General features: G+C 39.9%; 1 protein-coding gene across 2 annotated transcripts in view; it reads left to right on the top strand.

Annotated features, from left to right (window-relative positions):
- The window catches only part of LOC122804724 (fibroblast activation protein alpha), a 1,600,794-nt gene that overhangs the window by 828,697 nt on the left and 750,858 nt on the right, over positions 1–21,239 (top strand). The window lies entirely within an intron of this gene.

Genomic DNA, 21,239 nt, shown 5'->3' with positions numbered 1-21,239 from the left:
CAGTGGCAGATAAAGATTAACTTTGGGCTGTTTTCAAATCATAGGCCCCTTGCACACGAAACATACATGTGTTCTTTGATACACCTTCCTGATTGTCATCATCATCTTCTTTCAGCTGTTCCCGTTAGAGATCACCACAGCGGATCATCTGTTTCCATTTCTTCCTGTCCTCTGCATCGTGCTCTGTCACACCAACCACCTGCATGTCCTCTCTCACCACATCCATAAACCTTATCTTAGGCCTTCCTCTTTTCCTTTTACGTGGTAGCTTCATCCTTAGCATCTTTTTCCCAATATACTCAGCATTCCTCTTCAGCACATGTGCATACCAATGTAATCTTGCCTCTCTGGCTTTGTCTCCAAACCTTCCAACCTGGGCTAACCCTCTAATATACTTATTCCTAATCCTATCCACCTTTGTCACACCCAGTGCAAATCTTAACATCTTTAACTCTGCCACATCCAGCTCTAACTCCTGCCTTTTTGTCAATGCCACTGTCTCCAACCCATATAACATAGCTGGTCTCACTACCCTCTTGTAGACCTTCCCTTTCACTCTTACTGGTACTCTGTCACAAATCACTCCTGACACTCTTCTCCACCCACTCCATCCTGCCTATACTCTCTTCTTCACCTCTCTTCCACACTCACCATTACTCTGTACTATTGATCCCAAGTATTTAAACTCATCCACCTTCGCCACCTCTACTCCCTGCATCCTCACCATTCCTCTATCCTCCCTCTCATTCACACACACACATATTCTGTCTTAGTCCTGCTGATCTTCATTCCTGTTCTCGCTAGATCATATCTCCATCTCTCTATGGTCTCCTCCACCTGTTCCATACTCTCACTACAGATCACAATGTTATCTGCAAACATCATAGTCTGCTCTTGTCTGTCAACCTGTCCATCACCATTGCAAATAAGAAAGGGCTCAGAGCTGATCCTTGATGTAATCCCGCCTCCACCTCACCACTGTCACAACACCTTCCTGATTGTATTAAATAATATTCATTGTATAATACAGTACAGTTGTTAGAGGGTGTTTTAAATTTATTGTTTTGAACATTTTTCCAGTAAACAATAAACAAAATGCATGCACCAATAATCCCAAAACTGCCCAATTTAGAACATTTCCATCATAAAAGTCTGTTCAATTCACCAGTATCAGTAAATATGCACAATCTCTGAAGAAGTAAGTGTCATCTAAATAATTCCACATTAAAGAGATCTGAAACTAATGAAGAAGCTGCTGCTAGCAAACAACTTTATATTTCATTGTTTCATCTATTAATAAAGTGCCTGATGCCCTTGAGGAATAAATTACCTATGGTGCATTAAAAAATGATAAGCTAGTAATATTGCAATAGGGAATGGATGGCAAACTGATAACAGCTTCATAGTTACTAGGTATCTTCTCCAAAAAGGACTGCAGCATCCACCCCCTTTACAACACAGTATCAGCAATGCATCTACATATTGTGGGAGTAGAACCTACAGCCTTCTGGATCAAAAGCAAGTACACTACCTGTTGTGTTATTAACATTACAAGCAGATTCAGCATAAGCAGCACTAAACTTCTCTTCCCCTGCAGCTCTCAGCTCCTTGTAAAATCTACTATATACTCAGCTGTATCTCTCAACTTTACAGCACAAGAAATCTGGAAAAAGCCAAAGTTTATTGGGGGGACAAATGCCCAAAAACCAGGGACATATTTTAAACATTACTTGTATAATCTTGGAAAGTTGCTAGAATAAAATGCTGTGTTACTACCATACATTTCAATGCCAGGTCTTGAACCCAGGAACTTGTGCAAAACAGTCAGAGCAACATACCACTATGCCAAATCAGCTGTTTTGAGAAAGAGAGGAAGACTGAAACTTAAATGGCTATCATTTAGTGAATTCAGTTCTTACCATAGCTGTCAACCTCTTAGCACAAAACAACTGGACAAAGCCAGTAATGGGGGAATACAGCCCCCAGACATAGTCAGTGAATTAATTTCTCACCATAGCTCTCAACCTTAGCACAAAAAACCTGGACGAAGCCAATAATGCAGTCCCAAAAAATAGAGACAAATTTCAAATATTCATCTTATAAACTTAGATTAGAAAATTGCTAGAATAAGAGGTTTTGTTACCATATACTTTTTAGAGAATATTAAGTCTGAAATTCAAATGCCTGTCATTTTTATTTATTTAACATTTGTTAACCAGGAAAGTCTGACTTGGAACAAAAGCCAATTTTCAGTAGAGGCCCAGGGAGAAACACTCCAGACACATGCCTTTGTAACATGGAAGAACACCAGAGCACACCCACACAAACACAGGGAGAACATGCAAACTCCACACAGAGGGCACCCCATCCAAGAATAAAACCAGAGAACCTCTAGCTGTTAGGCAACAATGCTACCACTGCACCATCAACTATGTACTGAATTAAAAATCTACAGATTTTATGAGGAACAGAACAGAACAAAAATATGAGGCAAAAATCTGCAACATTTTCACAGATGGTGGTGGGTAGGGAATTCAGGCTCTTGCTACCTGCACTTAAGGTACAGGGTTCAAGCCTGAGCCACCACCATCTGAGTTCTTTCTAGCCACCACACACACATACACACACACACACAGTAGCAGCAGCAGATTCAAGTCCGGTACACACACACACACACACACACAGTAGCAGCAGCAGCAGCAGCTTTAAGTCCAGTACACACACACACACACACACACACACACATACACACACACACACACACACACACACACACACACACACTTCATCTACACACACACACACACACACACACACACACACACACACACACACACAGTAGCAGCAGCAGCTTCAAGTCTGGTACACACACACACACACACACACACACACACAGTAGCAGCAGCAGCAGCAGCTTCAAGTCCGGTACACACAAACTTCATCTGCTTGCTTCATTAGTACCTGGTGTCCCTCGTCTGCAGCAGCCAATAACACCTTCCCCCAGTAGCTTCAGGTCCAGTAAACATGTCCTTCTCTCAAGTCTCACATAAGCATGTCCTCCTTCCCTGTGAGTGCAGGCTCCAGCCTGCAGATGTTGCAGTCCAGATCTCTTCCATTCTATGTGGTCATCACCACATAGAATTCTGGGCACTAGAGTGCCAAGATGCATTCTTCTACTCCAGAATGATGTTGCAGCAGATGTTTGGAAACATTCAGAGACTCACTGATTTGTTTTTTTTTTCCTTTTCCACAGCTGGGGGGGGGGGGGGGGTCTGCAGTCCTGCCATCCTAGCACGAGCCACCCCTGTTTCAGACCATGTTGCAGATGCATGGCAACTTGGACATGAATGTTGTATTTATTTCTTAGTGTCTGTATAATTGCATGTCTTTTTCAGAAGTCTTTTATTGTGGGCAATTCACTAAAAAGGGATGTAGATCAGTATGTATGTATACCTTTAAGAAGCTTTCTGTGGGTTTGCACATGTGTATATATATATATATATATATATATATATATACAGAGCATGTGCAAGCCAGACTGCCATTTTGTAGAGAGCTGTTGAGATGTAAGCATACATGTATATAATGGTCTGTCAGTTAATCAGTTATTTTATATTTTATATTGCTGCTATCCATCCTGATGTGTTTCTATATAATTAAGCATATAAATGAACTACCCTGCCTTTTCATCTTGAATCATAACATAGGATGAGCGACTACCACAAAATGACTTGCAGAGCTCTTACTTACTTCTACAGGGATGTCCGGTGGAGACTGGACAGCCAAAGAATCCAGCAGAGACTTCTTGGTCTTCTTTGTACCTAGCAGGAATATCTCGGAATTTGCCATGGAATCCTTGGCTAACTGTTTAAGCCATTGGTTTTCAAGATAAATGTCCAGAGAAGACAAACAACGTCTGAATGTCTTAGGCACAAATGCCTTACAGATACTACAAGAGGTATGGTTGTGGGAAGCGCCCAAACAAAGAGACACTGTTCGTGATGATCCTTATGGGAATCTGCCTCCCACACTGACATTTTCTCTTCTTGGATGACATGAAATCTAGGTAGCAAAATAAAATACAAGACCAAGAAAAGAAGAAAAAACAACCCCAGTGGGGCACTTATCTGGTGGATAGGTATTCAGCACAGCAGCAAACCATTTAGACCAACTAGCAATATTGGCATTCAAACTGTTGGCAAAGAAGTTCTGGGTAGCTGCATCCATACTTCCCTTTTATAGTCTATGTTCTGTGCAGGGCGCATAGCTGTGATGTACGGTGCATACAAGATCAGTAAGCTTTGGTATACTGGCAGAGCATCAGGCTGCCCTGGGCCGTGAGATTCCTTCTGTTTAGAATACTGCAATGTTGATATGAAAGGACATCATTCATGATGACGACAAAGAGTTGCAACTATGGTAATGAGCAAATCACACAACAGCTCCTGATGTCTTCATGCTGATTAGTTTACTGCAGAAAGTCCGAATAGGAATTAAAATAAGTTTTCAGTGGAAGCCTGGACAGAAAAGCTCCATCTTTACAAATACAAAGTTATTATGACAATGTGCAAAGCATATAGTAAAGCAGAAACATTTATAAGGTTATAACAGTGACATGTCAAGCGTTCAACCATGAATTAACTGCACTATGGAATATGCATGCATTAAAATGAATAGAGTATAAAACGTATACAAAGACAGATGTTCTTCGTGTTTCACTGCTGCAGTCATTACATTTGTGTAATCCTGCTGGCAGGTTGCCCTCAGCCAGCCTGAATTCCAAAGTCTTGGGTCCTGTGTCGGCAGCTGTCACCCCTTCCCTGATGTCAGGTCATCAGGGGTATAAAAGAAGCTGCTGACGCCATTTTCTTCAGTCTTTCTTGACGCGCGGTGCCCGAAGCAGAAGCAGTTCGCAAGTGCCGGTCGGCCGACTCCTGAGATTTTTGTGTTTGAGTTTCAGATCCGAAGTCTTCAATAAAGCTAAGTACCCCATTGGGGAAACTTTTTTCTTGCACCAGACCGATGTCAGAAAAAGTTAATAATTGTATTTCTTGTGGAAAGCAAATACCTCATAAGGATTTTCATTCTTACTGTATTCCTTGCCTAGGCCCTGATCACAAAGTTACTTGTTGTCGGTTTTGTGCTAGATTTAACCAACGCACTATTAAGAGTCAGTATGATTTTGCTTTAAACTTTTTTGGACACCAGTTTAATTATCCTGAAATGTCATTGGATAGCTATCTGACAACCGGAGTTTACAAAAAATGCAAAGAAAAGGATAGAGAAAAACAACCGAGGCCCAAAATCGACGACAAAGCTTCTCCTAAGCCAGTCTCCGGTTTGCCGGTTCTCAGTGAGGAGCTTTTGCAGCCCCTGATGCCTGCTACTTTAGAATCGCAGGCCGTTACTGACTCCCACATGGAGTCGGTCATGCCGCTGGATATCCAAGGTATTGGAGCCTCGGACGCTAATCCCTCAGATGGATCTGGAGCTGCTGAGCAGGTGTCGGCATCTGAGGGGGTATTCAGACCTAAACATCTTTACATTAAAATGACTTCACCTTCAAAGGCAAAGACTAAAGCACCTTCTAAAGCAAGGAAACAAGCTCAAGAGCCACGTGGACAGGCCTCTATGCCCAAAAAACAGATGCTCAAAATGGCCGAAGACTTGATTACCTTGATCAGGGGTTCACATCCCCCTCCTGATAAGAGGCCTAGGCAAGACACTGACTATGAATCTTCAGATCAGGTTTTTATTTCTTCTGATTCCTCTTCTGATCAGGAATATTCTCTTCCCCCCATGAGGATTCTGATGCTGAATAATCTATACCTTCAACATCTCCTCCCGAGGATTATTCCTTTGGGGAAACCTTGCATACCATGAGGGAGCATTTCCACTGGGAGAGCCAAGATTTTTCAGAATCTAAAAAGCGGCTCAGGAATTTTCTTTTACTACCTCAGCACAGGCCTCTATCCATTCCACCTGTGTTAGACATTGTAGATGATGTGTTTTCGGAGTCTGGTCTGACCCCTGACTCCTTACCCCCAGCTACTGTTAAGCCTGACAGATATTACAGGGTTCCTGACTCACACAATTTTCTTTTTAAAATACCCTGCTGCTGACCCAGAAAGTATTTCACAGGGTCCAAAGGGAGTTAAGGCTTCCACTGCAAAAAACTCAACCCCCTCTGACAGAGATTCAAGGGCACTGGATAGATGGGGAAAAAAGGTTTACACATCTGCAACTTTGGCTATAAGGGCCTTAAACTGTCAGTTTCATATGCTTAAGTCTCAGAAACATGTCATGGGAATGCTTAAACAGAAGATGTTAAATTGTGAATGTACATAAAACAAGGAAATGTAGGATTTATTGTATGCAGCAGAACAAGTTGGAAAATATACTTTGCAATGTGGTTTTGATTCTTTGGAGGCCTCCTGCAGGGCCACAGTTACGGGTTCTGTAATTAGGAGGCATGCTTGGTTAAAGGAACAAAATCTGCTTGATCATGTTAAAGTTAAATTACTAGATGCACCTTTATTGCATGATACTTTGTTTGGTGTTAAGGCAGAGGAGGTGTTAAAGAAAATGGAGGAAAAAGCTAAATCTATGCAAGCTATCAAAGATTTTTTACAAGTACAGCCACCTAGGTTTAGTAGACACTGGTCTACAAAAAATTGGTCCTTTCCTGTGTCAGACAAACCTCAAAGGGGCAGATCCCAGGCGCAAGGTTCTTATAGGCTCAAGCAATGGGGTGCTTCTACCTCCAAAGCTGGAGAAGATAGATCACAAACATACAGAAAACAGGCCCAATGACTTCCCCCTGCCTGCACTTATCTTCTGGCAGCACTCTTAGGGTGAAAATTAGCACTTTTTGTTCAAAATTGGCACATCATAACCCAGGACAAGTGGGTTTTAAAAATAGTGTCACAAGGCTACAGGTTCCATTCCCATACTCTGCCAAAGGCAAACGGTTGGCCAGATCTGCCAAAAAATCAATGGGCAGAGGCACAAAAACAAGTCTCATCCCTCATAGACATGGGGGCCATTCAACAAGTACCAGAGCAAGAGCAGGGACAAGGATTTTACTCGACTGTTCTTGGTACCCAGAAAGGACAAGGCCTGGAGGCCGATACTGGACCTATCTATTCTGAACACTTTCCTGGATATTCCAAAATTCAAAATGTTGACTTTGCAGCAGCTTCTGCCCATGCTGGGCAAGAATGCTTGGCTTGTGACTTTAGACCTAAAAGGCATACCTGCATGTTCCAGTCAGACAGTCATGCAGAAGATACCTAAGATTCAAGGCTGGTTCAATGCATTACCAATTCTCTGCACTGCCGTTTGGCTTATCTACTGTGCCCAGGGTCTTTACAAAGTGCCTGGCACCAGTAATTGCATTCTGCAGACAAAGAGGAATACAAATATATCCTTACTTGGACGACTGTCTCATTCAAGCAGAGAACAAGGACATTCTTCTTCAACATCTGGCATTTGTGAAAAGACTTCTAACATGCCTAGGGTACACAGTCAACAAAAATAAATCAAAACTAGTACCCTCACAACAGATAACATTCATGGGTGCAAGCTTGAATACAACTGCCCAGATGGCTTATCTCACACCAGACAAACAAAGGCAACTGACTACCTATTTCAAAATGTTGGCAACAAAGGCCCAGTTATCTGCAAAAAAAATTCTGCAGGCTTTGGGCTTCATGGCATCCTGCATCCTACTAATTCCATATGCAAGACTGCATATGAGGAAACTTCAATGGTACCTAAAAAGTGTTTGGACTCAACATTGCCACAGCCTGGAAACAGTCATTACTCTCATTCCCTGCCTGCAACTGGAGTTTCGATGGTGGGCAAAGGCTTGTCACCAGAACAAGGGACAGCCATTCATATTACCTCCAGCCAGGCAGACACAAACAACGGATGCATCAGACTATGCCTGAGGAGCCCACATGGCAGGAAGATGCATTCAGGGCACATGGTCCTCAAACCAAATGCATCTACATATCAATCAAAAAGAGATGTTAGCTGTCCAAAATGCCCTGACAGCCTTCAAGGACCTACTTCATCCGGGACAACTACTGATAAAGACAGACAACACCATGGTCATGTGGTATATCAACAAGCAGGGGGGCACACATTCTTACCCCCTTTGCAGACTAGCCATGACCTTGTGGGACACAGCTTTGACTTACCAAGTACATCTGCAGGCACAATTCCTGCCAGGAAAGGAAAATACTCTGGCAGACGAACTAAGCACAAACCTCATGGATCCCCACAAGTGGAAGCTGGATCCACAAGTCTTCAGCATGATAACAAGGAAATGGGGATGCCCGGACATAGATCAATTTGCCTCCCCTCTCAATTACCAACTAAAAAGATTCTGCACAAGGACTTATCACAGACAAGCATGGAAAGTGGATGCCCTATCTTTCAGCTGGAAAAACCTATCAGTATATCAGTCTGTCAGTCTCGAACCCAGGACCTCGGTTTCCACTGCCTGTCCTCCCCAAGATGCTCCTAAAGTTCAGACAGGAGAAACCAAAGATGATACTGATTGCCCCAGACTGGCCACACCAGTACTGGTATCCAATACTAAGAAACTTATCTCTATACCCAGCTTGGACCTTACCTCAAATGCCTCGACTACTGTCCCAGCAAAACAATCAGATCATGCACAGCCAACTCAGGACAGTAAACTTGGCAGCATGGCTGATAATGTAGTCATACAAAAAACACCTCTCAGTAAAGCTGTGATGGATGTCATTCTGGAAGCCAGAAGGCCTAGTACTAGAAAGTCTTATGCTAGAAAATGGAAGAGATTCTGTGCCTGGAACCAGGCACAAGGAACTGATACAGCGGTACCAAACATTCCTCAGATTTTGCAATACTTAACTGAGATGCTGGACAAAGGCCTATCTTTTTCATCAATTAAAATTCATGCTTCTGCCATTTTGGCTCATTACAATACAGAGCCACCACTTTTTTCTCACCCTTTATTAAGGCAGTACCTCAGAGGAGCCAAAAATGTAAGGCTCCCAAAGAGACTACCAATACCTGCACGGGACTTCAACTATGTCTTGGAAAAGCTCACCCTGCCTCCTTTTGAGCCAGCGGCTACTACTGACATGAAGTTTTATCTTGTAAAACAGCGCTGCTCCTCGCAATTACTTCTGCAAGATGAGTCTCAGAGCTACAGGAGCTCATGGCAGACAGGGTCTCCCTGAGGACAAACCCAACATTTATGCCTAAAGTAGTGTCCAGTGTGGCTCTTAACCAAGCCATCCATCTGCCAACCTTTTACCCAAATCCACAGAACAAGGGGGAGGGAATTCTGCATTCTTTGGACGTACACAGACAGCTTAGATTCTACTTGGACAGAACCAAAGCTTTCAAGAAGACAGAGCAATTACTAATGGCATTTGCTGCAGGATCACAAGGAAAGCCTATCTTAAACCAGACTATTTCTAAGTGGTTAGGCCACTGCATTCATTTCTGCTACTTACACCATGGCAAGCCAGTGCCTAAGGGCATTAGGCCTCATTCCACCAGAGCTGCACCACCTCAGCAGCCTTTCTCAGGGGAGTACCAACCAGAGACATTTTAGAGGCGGCTACTTAGAGTTCAGTGCACACCTTTACAAAGCATTATCATCTGCCACTCTACTCTAAATCCAGGGCAGGCTTTGCCACTGCAGTTCTGCAGGGCCTCATAGCCGCTCCTACTGCTGTCTAGTTCCAGCTTCCCAACCATAGCTTTGGGACTCTACCCAAATGTAATGACTGCAACAGTGAAACTCAAAGAACATAGTACAGTTGTGTACACTTACCATAAATGTAGTTGTTTGAGTGTATTCACTGTTGCAGTCCAGGTTACTCACCCGCCATCCCCCTTTTTTCTTTTGGATCTTATCTTTCCTTCTCTGATTTATACTACCTATGTGGTGTATTTGCTTATAGATGAAGGTAAAATTTATATTGGTGTATTTATGAATATATATATATATATATATATAAAGTTTGGCTACCCTTATTGGGGGCACCTGACATCTGGGGCAAGAAAAACTGAAGAAAATGGTGTCGGTGGCTTCTTTTGTACCCCTGACGACCTGACATCAGGGAAGGGGTGACAGCAGCCGACGCAGGACCCAAGACTTTGGAATTCAGGCCGGCTGAGGGCAACCTGCCAGCAGGATTACCCAAATGTAATGACTGTAATGTAATGACTGCAACAGTGAATACACTCGAACATCTACATTTATGGTAAGTCTACACAACGTTACTTTTCAGAGGCAGCACTCTAACAAGCATACATTAAAGTGAAATTTTTGCATAACATTAATACAATGACAGTTGTGATGGTTGTAGTCTACATTACACATACTTTAAAGGAAAGTTTTATACAAAGACAGTTTTGAAGATAGGGGTTCGAGCACTGAAATGTACTTATAAGAATAGAGAGCCCACATGCATTACCTTTCATATATTGTAATCATTAAAGTAACAGCTGCCTGGAATAATTATTCCCAATTACACATGTTGTTACCTTATGCATTATAGCAATGATATACCTCATTTTAGTTTCATATCTAGCATGAGAAAAAAAGAATGCCAGCTTTTAGAATTACAGAATAGTTTATCTCTAAGGTTATAAAATTTTTGTTCAAATTAAATAAATGCCACTGATTATTTATTCATCTAAAAATGTTGGTTCTCTGGTTCTTGTCGATAAAAAAGAAGAAACTTAAAATTTCAGAACAATGATCCAAACTCTAAAAGCTTTGAACAGATATTTCAGCCTTGTTATCATCTTGTCAGCATTCCATAAGTGGAAATTGTGTAATGTTTTAAAATATTCAGTTTAGCAAAAAAAAAAAAATATCTAGTAGAATTAAATCCAGGAGTCTGGCAGTTAGCGGAGAGGATTAAAGGTATGACTTGATAACATGCTGCAGGGTTTGATTCCATTAGTTTCCATTTGTCTCTGAGCTGGTCTATTAATCAGGCAGTGATAGGGGGAAGTTAGGAAATGGGATAGGCTCCATAATGAACTCTTAAGACTGCATACTTAATTAATTACCTATGAGTGAGGTACAAAATAAGTATGGTTATAAGAAAGCAAAGGATTCATAGCAGATCCAGAGATGACCCAGCCAGGAAATGGATAGTAAATACAAAGATATTTACAATCAAACCTCCCTGCATATATCTTATGATACTTTAATAAAGAAACTATTATAAATGACTTACACAATGCAGAGACGTGCTAAGTATTTTTATAGCTAGATTCCCTATGCATTTACTATGGCACTTTTGCTATGTTGTTTCGATTTGTCTTTGAAAAAGGACATTTCTGAGGTTAATAACATTGGAGAATTCTTGTTAAACAGAATACTTCAGACTACTGGCTAGTTTCCACTTAAGGTATTTTAATGAGCTCATAATAAGGCCTGAAATGTATATTATTATCTAGTACAGTTTGGCTTGCTGGCCTAAATGTGCTATTAAATACTTGCACATTACTCTGCATTCCAGAGTTAGTGTGTTATAATATTTCTACGTTTTTCAAGGGCAATTTACAAATCTTCGATGATGCCTCGATAACCAAACTTTTACAAATTCTTTGTATGCTTGATGATGTTTTGGCAGTGTTTTTGGGTCTGCTGTGCTTAAATCTGCTATGTGAATTTGGTTTTGTTTCAAGTTATCTATGAAGCCATTATAAGTCTGGCAACAAAAAGAAATAGAGTGAGAGAAAGACAGAACAAAAGAGCAAAATAGCAAAAAAGAACATCCATAGCTCTCACTTTCTTTGTCAAAGAATCCTGGACAAAGTCAAAAATAATGTGTATATGTGTGTGTGGGGGTCAAAGGTCCAAAATCAAGGACAATTTTTAAATATTACTATAATTCATTAAAAATGTATTAGAATAACATGTTTTGGTTTAATGTGCATTTTCTGAAGAATATGAAGCTGTCATGTCTGGTATTATTGATTGACTGCAATCCTCAGTGATTTACCAGAAAAACAAACCTATCATGAGGGACAGGGCAAAAATATAAGGCAAAAGAAGGGATGTTCTGCAAAATCAGGGACGCTTCCGAAGTATGCTCACATCTTACATGTGCGTGCATGTTTGTGTGAATCTGTGTGCATGATCCTAGATTCAGTTTGCTCAATGTTTTTTTGCAAAGATTCTGAATGCAGTAAGCAGTATCAGGGCCAGTGCTGCAGCTTTACTTTTTGTGATAATGTGTTCAGCCAGTTATTATTCTGTCAGTTCACTTTGAAATAATGATCCATATACAGCGCTAGATATTTTACTGATTTCCATCGAAAGACTATAGGAGAGATTCATGAGGAATTGTAGCATTGCATAAAGTGGCATGCACTAAACAGTATAGATACATAATGGACCTAATCGCATTCTGCTACTTGTCCATGCCATGCCTGCATTACTATTTCCCTCTGCTATAGTGGAAACCTCAGTATGCCAGCTGAATTTCTCTAACAAATGGACTATTTGGGTAATAAAACTGCAAGGTGTGGCGTATGCAGTGAATGTGTGTGTCCCTAATCCCACATACTGTTGCAGAAGCAGTAAGTACAGATCCTGGTTTCAAATGGCTGTACTGCATAAACAATGGGCATGCAAACTGCCATAATACTGAGTGGCTCCATCCTGCCATCTGGCCTCTAGTTTAATTATATTGCACTTCTTGTCCAGTGGCACTCACTCTTGTCCATCATAATAAAGTAATACCCTTTGCTCAGAAACTCACCTCAGTATTATAATTCTTTCATATATTGGGAGATATTAAATTATTAAAAAAATAATGTCCACTTAATTGGAATTGCTAAAAATAATCCGCTATGATAATGAGCTCTAAGCTGAATAAGAAAAATAACAATAATAATGTTAGTTTGAGATGACAGGCAACAGGAAAAGCATAACGTAGTGACGGTATTCCAATAGAGGTTTGAAAGGTACATAAATTAAAAAAATAATGCCTTGTTTACTAAAAAGTTATATTCAAAGACTTTTTAGGTACTTAAACGTGGTTACCTTAAAACAGTTTGCATTTCTGTGCTTGTGTTCACACATTTTTAATATAATGACCTTTTTATCATCATAACTTTTAAATGTCCCAAGAAAATTGATATCTTCAGTGATGCATAAAGAAAGTAGCTACACTTTTTCTGAGTGGGCAGAAAACTTTTTTTTTTTAATTATTGTTTTTTACAATAATTATTTTTTTACAATGAAGCCGCGGTGGTGCAGCGGTAGCATTGTCACCTCACAGCAAGAGGTTATCCCGTTCGATTCTCGGCTGGAGTGCCTTCTGTGTGGAGTCTGCATGTCCTCCCCACAGTCGAGTGGCCTTCGAAAGACATGCATGAATGGGCATGCCTTTGTTGAAGGTTGGGCGTTGAGCTGGCACCTTGGCACCGTAAAAATCTACTGCCAATCATTAGCAGACTGGAGTTCCACTGTGGCAACCCCTAACCGGGAAAAGCCGAAAGAAGAACAACATTGTTTTTTACAATGTGTCAATAGGAAGGAACTGCAACTTGTTAAAAAATGAAAAAGCAATTAGTTTTCTGCTAGACTGCTAATTTAATTAATAGTTTAGGAGTTAACTAAGTGCTTGAAATTGTGTATCAGTTACTCAGTTAAGTAATTAAAACTTGCACCAACAATGATGTTAGTGTTTGCAGACAAATGTACTGACTGATCAAGCATACTTGCAGGTGTTCAGGATTTATTTCCTTGTGTTGCAAGACTTTTAAAAGTTAATTTTGCGATAAAAGGCAACAAAAATCCCCACTTTTTTTAATAAAGGAGTAAATACAATGGGTACCTGACAAATCTTCGAACGCTCAAAATTTCGAACATTACATGGTTGAGACCAAATGTTCGAAATTTTGAATGTTCGAAGATAGACTTTCAACGGCACCGTATGGTGCAGATAGGGAGAATTTCCCTTTTCTGCACTGAAGTGCGGTCTTGGAGTTGGTATATTTAAGTGGGAGTGTGTGGGGGTGCAGGGGTACAAGGTGCTTGCCCCCCTGCCTACGCTATTAAAGTGTTTTTTTCTTTTTTTACTTTTTTTTTATTTGATGTTCGAACATCCAAATGTCGAACATTTGGTCTCGAATATGTAATGTTCAACATTTTGGATGTTCAAACATTTAACATAGACCCAATACAACAATGCAAAATGATCAGAATACATTCATAATGTTGAACAGCTGAAATGACAAATGATATTATATCAACCACAAATGGTCGAAACTCAGACTACCAAAACACTCGGTACACATTCTATGCAGGGGCAATCCCCCCGCACCACCATATGGGTGTTTCTACCCCCATACCCCAAGCTAATCATATATGCCAACACCAAGACTGCACTATAGTCGGGAGAGGGGAAGACACCACTTCCTGCAGTATCACAAGCTCATCGGCTTTTTCAGTTTCAACCTTTTGGATGATATAATGTTATACAGCATTTCAACCATTTGACAGTATGAATGTAATCCATATGATGTTCTCTGTCCTTATTTGAAGGTTTAATTACCACATCAGAATTAAATTGCAATGATTTCAGGGCCAACCATTCATCTTAAATTAAAAATAAGTTTTTGATAGAAAACTTACTAGAAGTGTTCATAGCTGCAAAATTTAACATTTCAGAAAAAAATGATTAGTCTTAGCATTTTAAAAGGAAGCATAAAATAGAGGCTTACATAAACATTAACTTGGATAGGGGTGAACCTTCATCAAAAATAACACATTGTGAATTACAGGAATAAAACCTACCACAATTAGAAATATTAGAATCAAAAGATTCATTTCCATCCACTTCTTTTAAGTTAGGGAACACTGAAAAATAATAAACTTAAAACATTTCTGTTTTAATAATATGCTACCTTACTCAGTTAGTTGGAACAAAGTTCAATATCTGTTGTAGAACACAAAGTTCACATGTACTTAATTCTATACCAGAAATATTAAAAAAACACATATTCTCCTAATTAGTTTTCTATAATTATTCCGTTCTGATGTAAATGGGGTTCAGTTAAATCAAATGCTGCTTTCTTGTTAAAGAAGGTAAAGCTGAGTGCTAATAGCCGAGTGAAAACACTCCTGTTAAGTATCATATTAACGTAGCTTTGAAAGTGAGAGGGGAAAGGGAGAAGAAAGAGCCCCCCCAGAGGGGGAGCCTGAGAAATGGCTACCAAATCCAGAAGAAAGCAGCAGGCATGCAAATTACCCACTCCTGACTTAATAAAGCAGTGACAAAAAATAATAATACAGGACTCTTCTGAGGCCCCGTAATTGGCATGAGTACATTTTAACCTTTTAACAAGGCTCTATTGGAGGGCAAGTCTGGTGCTAGCAGCAGCAATAATTCCAGCTCAAATAGCGTATATTAAAGTTGCTGCAGTTAAAAATAGCTCATAGTTGGATCTTGGGATTGGGCTGGTGGTCCACCTTGAGGTGAGCTACAGCCTGTCCCACCCGCTGCCACTTGGTGCTCCCTGAGTGCTCTTAATTGAGTGTCTTGAGGGCCTGGAGTATTTACTTTGAAATAATAGAGTGTTCAAAGCAGGCCAGTTGCTTGAATACTTCAGTACGACTCTGGTTCTACTTTGTTGGTTTTCAGAAATGGGACCATGATTAAGAGGGACAGCTAGGGTCATTCATATTGTGCTGCTCGAGGTGAAATTCCTGGACTGGCACAAGATGAACAAAAGTGAAAACTTGTGCCCAGAATGTTTTCATTAATCAAGAATGAAAATTAGAAGTTCAAAGACAATCAGATACCATCATATTTCTGACCATAAACAATGCTAACTAGCAATCTATTATTCCCATGACCCATAAGGGAGCTTCAGGGAAACCAGTGTCTTTGGTTTCCTGGGGGAGTACAGTTGCAAAGATGAAACTTAAAGGAACTGATGGAAGGGCACCACCAGGACTGGAGCATGCAACTTAATTTGACTCAACACGGGAAACCTCAACTGGCCTGACACGGAAAGGACTGACAGATTGGTAACTCTTTTTCAGTTCTGTGGCTGGTGGTGCATGGTCATTCTTAGCTGGTGGAGCAATTTACCTGGTTAATTCCAATAATGAATGACACTCTTCCTTTGTTTGATTAAATCCTTTTATGAGACCTCATGGGAAAGACCAGAGCCCCCTCATTTGCTCTTTTATTCTAATGCAAAGGTTGTAGTACCTCTGAGACAGAGGAAATAGTTGCTTTTACAGGAAAATCTACTCTTCCCTTAGCTTTGACTTACTTAGTGTGACCTTCGGATTAGTATATTTACTATGTGGGGTTGTAGGATTACAATCTGTACAACACAATGAGGAGGGATGAGGGCAACCCACACCAAAAAGCTTAAATCATGTTTCTTTTTTTATTTGTGCACTGTTTCAGTTTCCTAATTACGTTTGTCATTTTGTGGACTAGCATACTAATGTAAGGCATCACACAAGTACATGAGCTAATGTTTATAAAATGAGCTGATCACCCAAATCAGATTCTTGTTTAAGTGTGACATAAATACTTTATTTGTATATATGCCATACGTTTGTTAGAGTTTATGGGCAAATTGGTACATCGAAAGCTGTTTCAGATTAATAATATTGAATTTCAGTATTCCTATAAATACACTACTGTGGAGATATTTTGAAATCTGGTTACCTCATGGAAGTTTCAAAAATATAAGGAAAAAATTACGTATCAGGTCAGAAGTGAGGTTAGGTTACATTTTTTAGTTACTTTCAACATGCTGTATTCACTGTTCTGACTTGTCAAAGTGAGACTATTTAGCAGTGTTAATCTGTCAGTCAGTGAGGGAAGTGACCTCAAATATACTAGGGTACTAAACAGATAGGCAATGCTTTCATAGTTGACTGGGGCATACAGTTATTTGAAACTGTTATCTGTGAAAAATTGATTAAACTATGTAAGCAGTTAAATGTTTTTGACTAGATCTATGTGTAAAATGAAATGAAATGTTATCAAGGAAAGAAGAAAGGAGGTAAGCATATTCACTCTTTTGTTTTGAGCTAGGTGATTCAAATGCATTAATGGCATAAGACCAGGATTATATATATTACATAGTTAACCTTGCAGTGTAGGCCAAATGGTATGCATTAGGACTGTGTTTTATGTATGTGTCAGTGGGGGGTATACCTGGTTACACCTATTTATTGCAGGGAATTAATAAGGACCTTTTACTGACTATAGCATGAATATTTTATATTTAAACAGATAAACCAACCTTAGACCTTCATTCAGAGCTTTTATTTTTGTCCGTATAATCATGTCACTAAAAGCACTCTACGTTAGGAGAGTTGATTTTTCACTGACAGGCATATTTCCAAAACCTGCATACAACTGGAAATTTAGAATGGGGAGAAATATTTAGTATAACCAGTGTGACTTACATTATTTCGCAATTCAAGATGAACTAATAAATAGTGTCCATAGGCTACAGAACATACTGCAGATTTTCTACAGCCTGACCGATAAAAGGTGTAAACTGTGCATAAAGCGAAAAAAATGATAATGAATTATAGCTCCAGCACTTTAGACAGACATGGAAACCTCAGCCAGTTCCATCATGTCGGATATACTTAGCAGCTATTCAGCAGTGTTAAATAAGGAGGTTACTTCTAGCAGACACAATCTTACATCAATCAGTCGAGTTCCATTCAAGTGATCGAAATGTTCAGTTTCTCGAATTGGTTGAACAGCTGCAGAAATGATTGAACATACGTATACTTGTAAAGTGATGCTGTATTATTTCAGGAGGTTGTGGTACAGTGGGAATTGGAAATATGTTCTTTCCCCATTGTGTAATATCAGAGTTAGAACATATAAAGTTGTTGGGGTACGGAAATGTAGGGGGAGCTTGTCTCCTGAAAAAAAAAATGTGTTACAGCGTGTACAGGTTGAACTTTTCAGTTTCATGATTTTTATAATACATTAAAGTTTTCTGTATGCTTTTAGGTTGGAGGATTTGACAGTTTGATTATTTGAAGTAAACAACAAAAGTCACATTTTAGCTAAGTTTTCTGGTTGTGTTTAAAAATCTGTTTGTAATGTCAGTTTGTTTCCTCTATCTACTTTAACATTACACACACACGGACACACACACAAATGTAAAATCCTCAACACACATATGCATATATATATGGGTCCCATTCACATTGCCGACAGTCCAGAATGCCAACAACCATATGATCGACATTTGGAATGCCGACAATGCGGAACCAGCATCTCACTATAGTGCGGAATGGAAAGATTTCCATTCCTGCACTGTAGTGCGATCTCGGAGTTGGTATATTAAAGTTACGGGTGGTGTGGGGGCCAGAGCCCCCCATGATGGGTGCAAGGGTGTGTAGCTCCCCTGCTAGCAGTTTTAAGGGAATTTTATTTTCCTTTTTTATGGTTTAATTACAATGTCGACATTTTGAATGTCTGTCATATGGTGTCGGCCATATGGTTGTCGGCATTCTGAAATGTCAGCATTGTGTAAGTGATCTCTCTCTCTCTCTCTATATATATATATATATATATATATATATATATATATATATATATATATATATTTGTGTGTGTGTAAAAATATAGAAATAAAAAAAATGCGTGAATCACAATTTTATGGTCAGCCCATTCTCTAAGAGAGATAATACCCTCCAAGGTGTGTTCAACTATATAAATAACACTCTTCCAGGGGCATGGAGGCCCACTGCCTACAGTGTTGGACCTCATAATACCCCTGAGTGGGCATTATTTACACAATAAAACATACCATGGAGGGCATTATCACATTTAGAGAATGGCCCATCTGCCAAATTTTGTTTTACTTATTATTTTTATTAAAATATACATATATATATATATATAGAGAGAGAGAGAGAGAGAGAGAGAGAGAGAGGGGAGGAAGCATTTTACATCCAAAGTATAACAGCTTAAAAAAATATGCAGATATGTTTAATTGCATGCGTAAGTGCCATCTTAGTATGAAATTCCTAGAAATAATATGTAAATGTGTTTAGATGAACTTCATTTTTCTCAGTGATTACTCCACAGAATTGTTTCAGCAATTGTTTTTCTTTCACGTGATTCAGCACCTGTTTTTTTTTGTCCCACTTTATTTAGGTTTGCACTTTTTTGAACTATGGTGGTATTGCTTTAAAAGGTGGCTCCCACTCACAGCTTTTTCCTCCACTTTATTGTGCACATAGTATAGTTTCTGCATACTTGACCCCCTTCTTGAATAGCAAAAGATGATCTTCAGTGACAGGAGGAATTTTTTTCCACTTGCATTTATAAATCCCTGCTTTGGTCTCCTCTAAAAAAATCAAGCAAACAAAGTCACAACATGCAATAAATAAAATCATTACAGAAGATAGTATATTTCATAAAAAAAAAAATGGCCATTTAATTAGACACAAATTGTAGAGTATAGAAATTCTTTATAAATACCTCTGTTGACTTTCGGTTAGAGGTCGCCACAGCGGAAGTCCGGTCCGCTAATGATTGGCAGTGGATTTTTACGATGCCGAGTTGCCAGCCCAATGCCCACCCTTCAAAGAAGGCACACCCATTCCTGCACGCACCTACCTGCATGTCTTTAAACATCACACAACCATGGGGAGAACATGCAGACTCCACACAGAAGGTACTCCAGCTGAGAATCGAACAGGAGAACCTCTTGCTGTGAGGCGACAACGCTAACCGCTGCACCTCTTTGCAAAAGAGTGAGTAAAATCATCACTAACTTATTGTTGTGGTTCGGAGAGTGATATTCATTTACGGAAGGTAAAACTAGCCCTAATGATAGCTATCAAACTGAATTCATGAACATATGGGGAAAAGCTCATTGATAATTTTACTGAAACCATATAAAGTTGGAGTTGTAATAGGAACGTACTAGAAATGGGTGATTTCACCCCATCTAAAGAAACTGATAAAAAGATTAAAAAGCTGGACTTTCCAACTTAATAGTTGATAGGGTCACTGTTTTTTTTTTTTTTGCTATTGTTATGATAAATGCATTTAATGCAAGAGTCTATGCATGTATAGACTGACTTGTCCTCAAAGAAGGTACACATGCAGTAAGTTTCAATGGGAGACAGTATGGAATACTGCAGCCCTCTTCATACTCTTGGGGTTTATTCTAACTTCTCTAATTGGAGCTGGAAGTAAGGAAATTTGCAGCAACACTATTGTGGTGCATGCATCTGATGCATGTGTTAACACTAAGGATCAAATTTTAATGTTTGCTTGCATACTATGGAGTCAGAACTTGTATCGTTATATAAACCTGTGTTACTGGTGCATACTCAGGCACCTTACTTCACCTGTGTTACTGGTGCATACTCAGGCACCTTACTTCACCTGTGTTACTGGTGCATACTCAGGCACCTTACTTCACCTGTATTACTGGTGCATACTCAGGCACCTTACTTCACCTGTGTTACTGGTGCATACTCAGGCACCTTACTTCACCTGTGTTACTGGTGCATACTCAGGCACCTTACTTCACCTGTGTTACTGGTGCATACTCAGGCACCTTACTTCACCTGTGTTACTGGTGCATACTCAGGCACCTTACTTCACCTGTGTTACTGGTGCATACTCAGGCACCTTACTTCACCTGTGTTACTGGTGCATACTCAGGCACCTTACTTCACCTGTGTTACTGGTGCATACTCAGGCACCTTACTTCACCTGTGTTACTGGTGCATACTCAGGCACCTTACTTCACCTGTGTTACTGGTGCATACTCAGGCACCTTACTTCACCTGTATTACTGGTGCATACTCAGGCACCTTACTTCACCTGTGTTACTGGTGCATACTCAGGCACCTTACTTCACCTGTGTTACTGGTGCATACTCAGGCACCTTACTTCACCTGTGTTACTGGTGCATACTCAGGCACCTTACTTCACCTGTGTTACTGGTGCATACTCAGGCACCTTACTTCACCTGTGTTACTGGTGCATACTCAGGCACCTTACTTCACCTGTGTTACTGGTGGCATAATTAGGCACCCTAACCTATCAATGAGCCAAATAGTAAGCTCAGTAATTACCTATGCAAAGACTTTGGAGAATAATTTTAGTTATTTATTAGTTGGTTATTAAAGTCAAACATATGGTCTCAACAATATGAAGTTCAACTTTCCGAAGAGTTGA

This window comes from Protopterus annectens, chromosome 6.part0 (genome assembly GCF_019279795.1).
Source record: "Protopterus annectens isolate FY-2018-M chromosome 6.part0, PAN1.0, whole genome shotgun sequence".
Lineage (NCBI taxonomy): Eukaryota > Metazoa > Chordata > Ceratodontiformes > Protopteridae > Protopterus > Protopterus annectens.
Note: the sequence above shows the minus strand (reverse complement) of the source record. Positions and strands in the feature narration are given on the sequence as shown.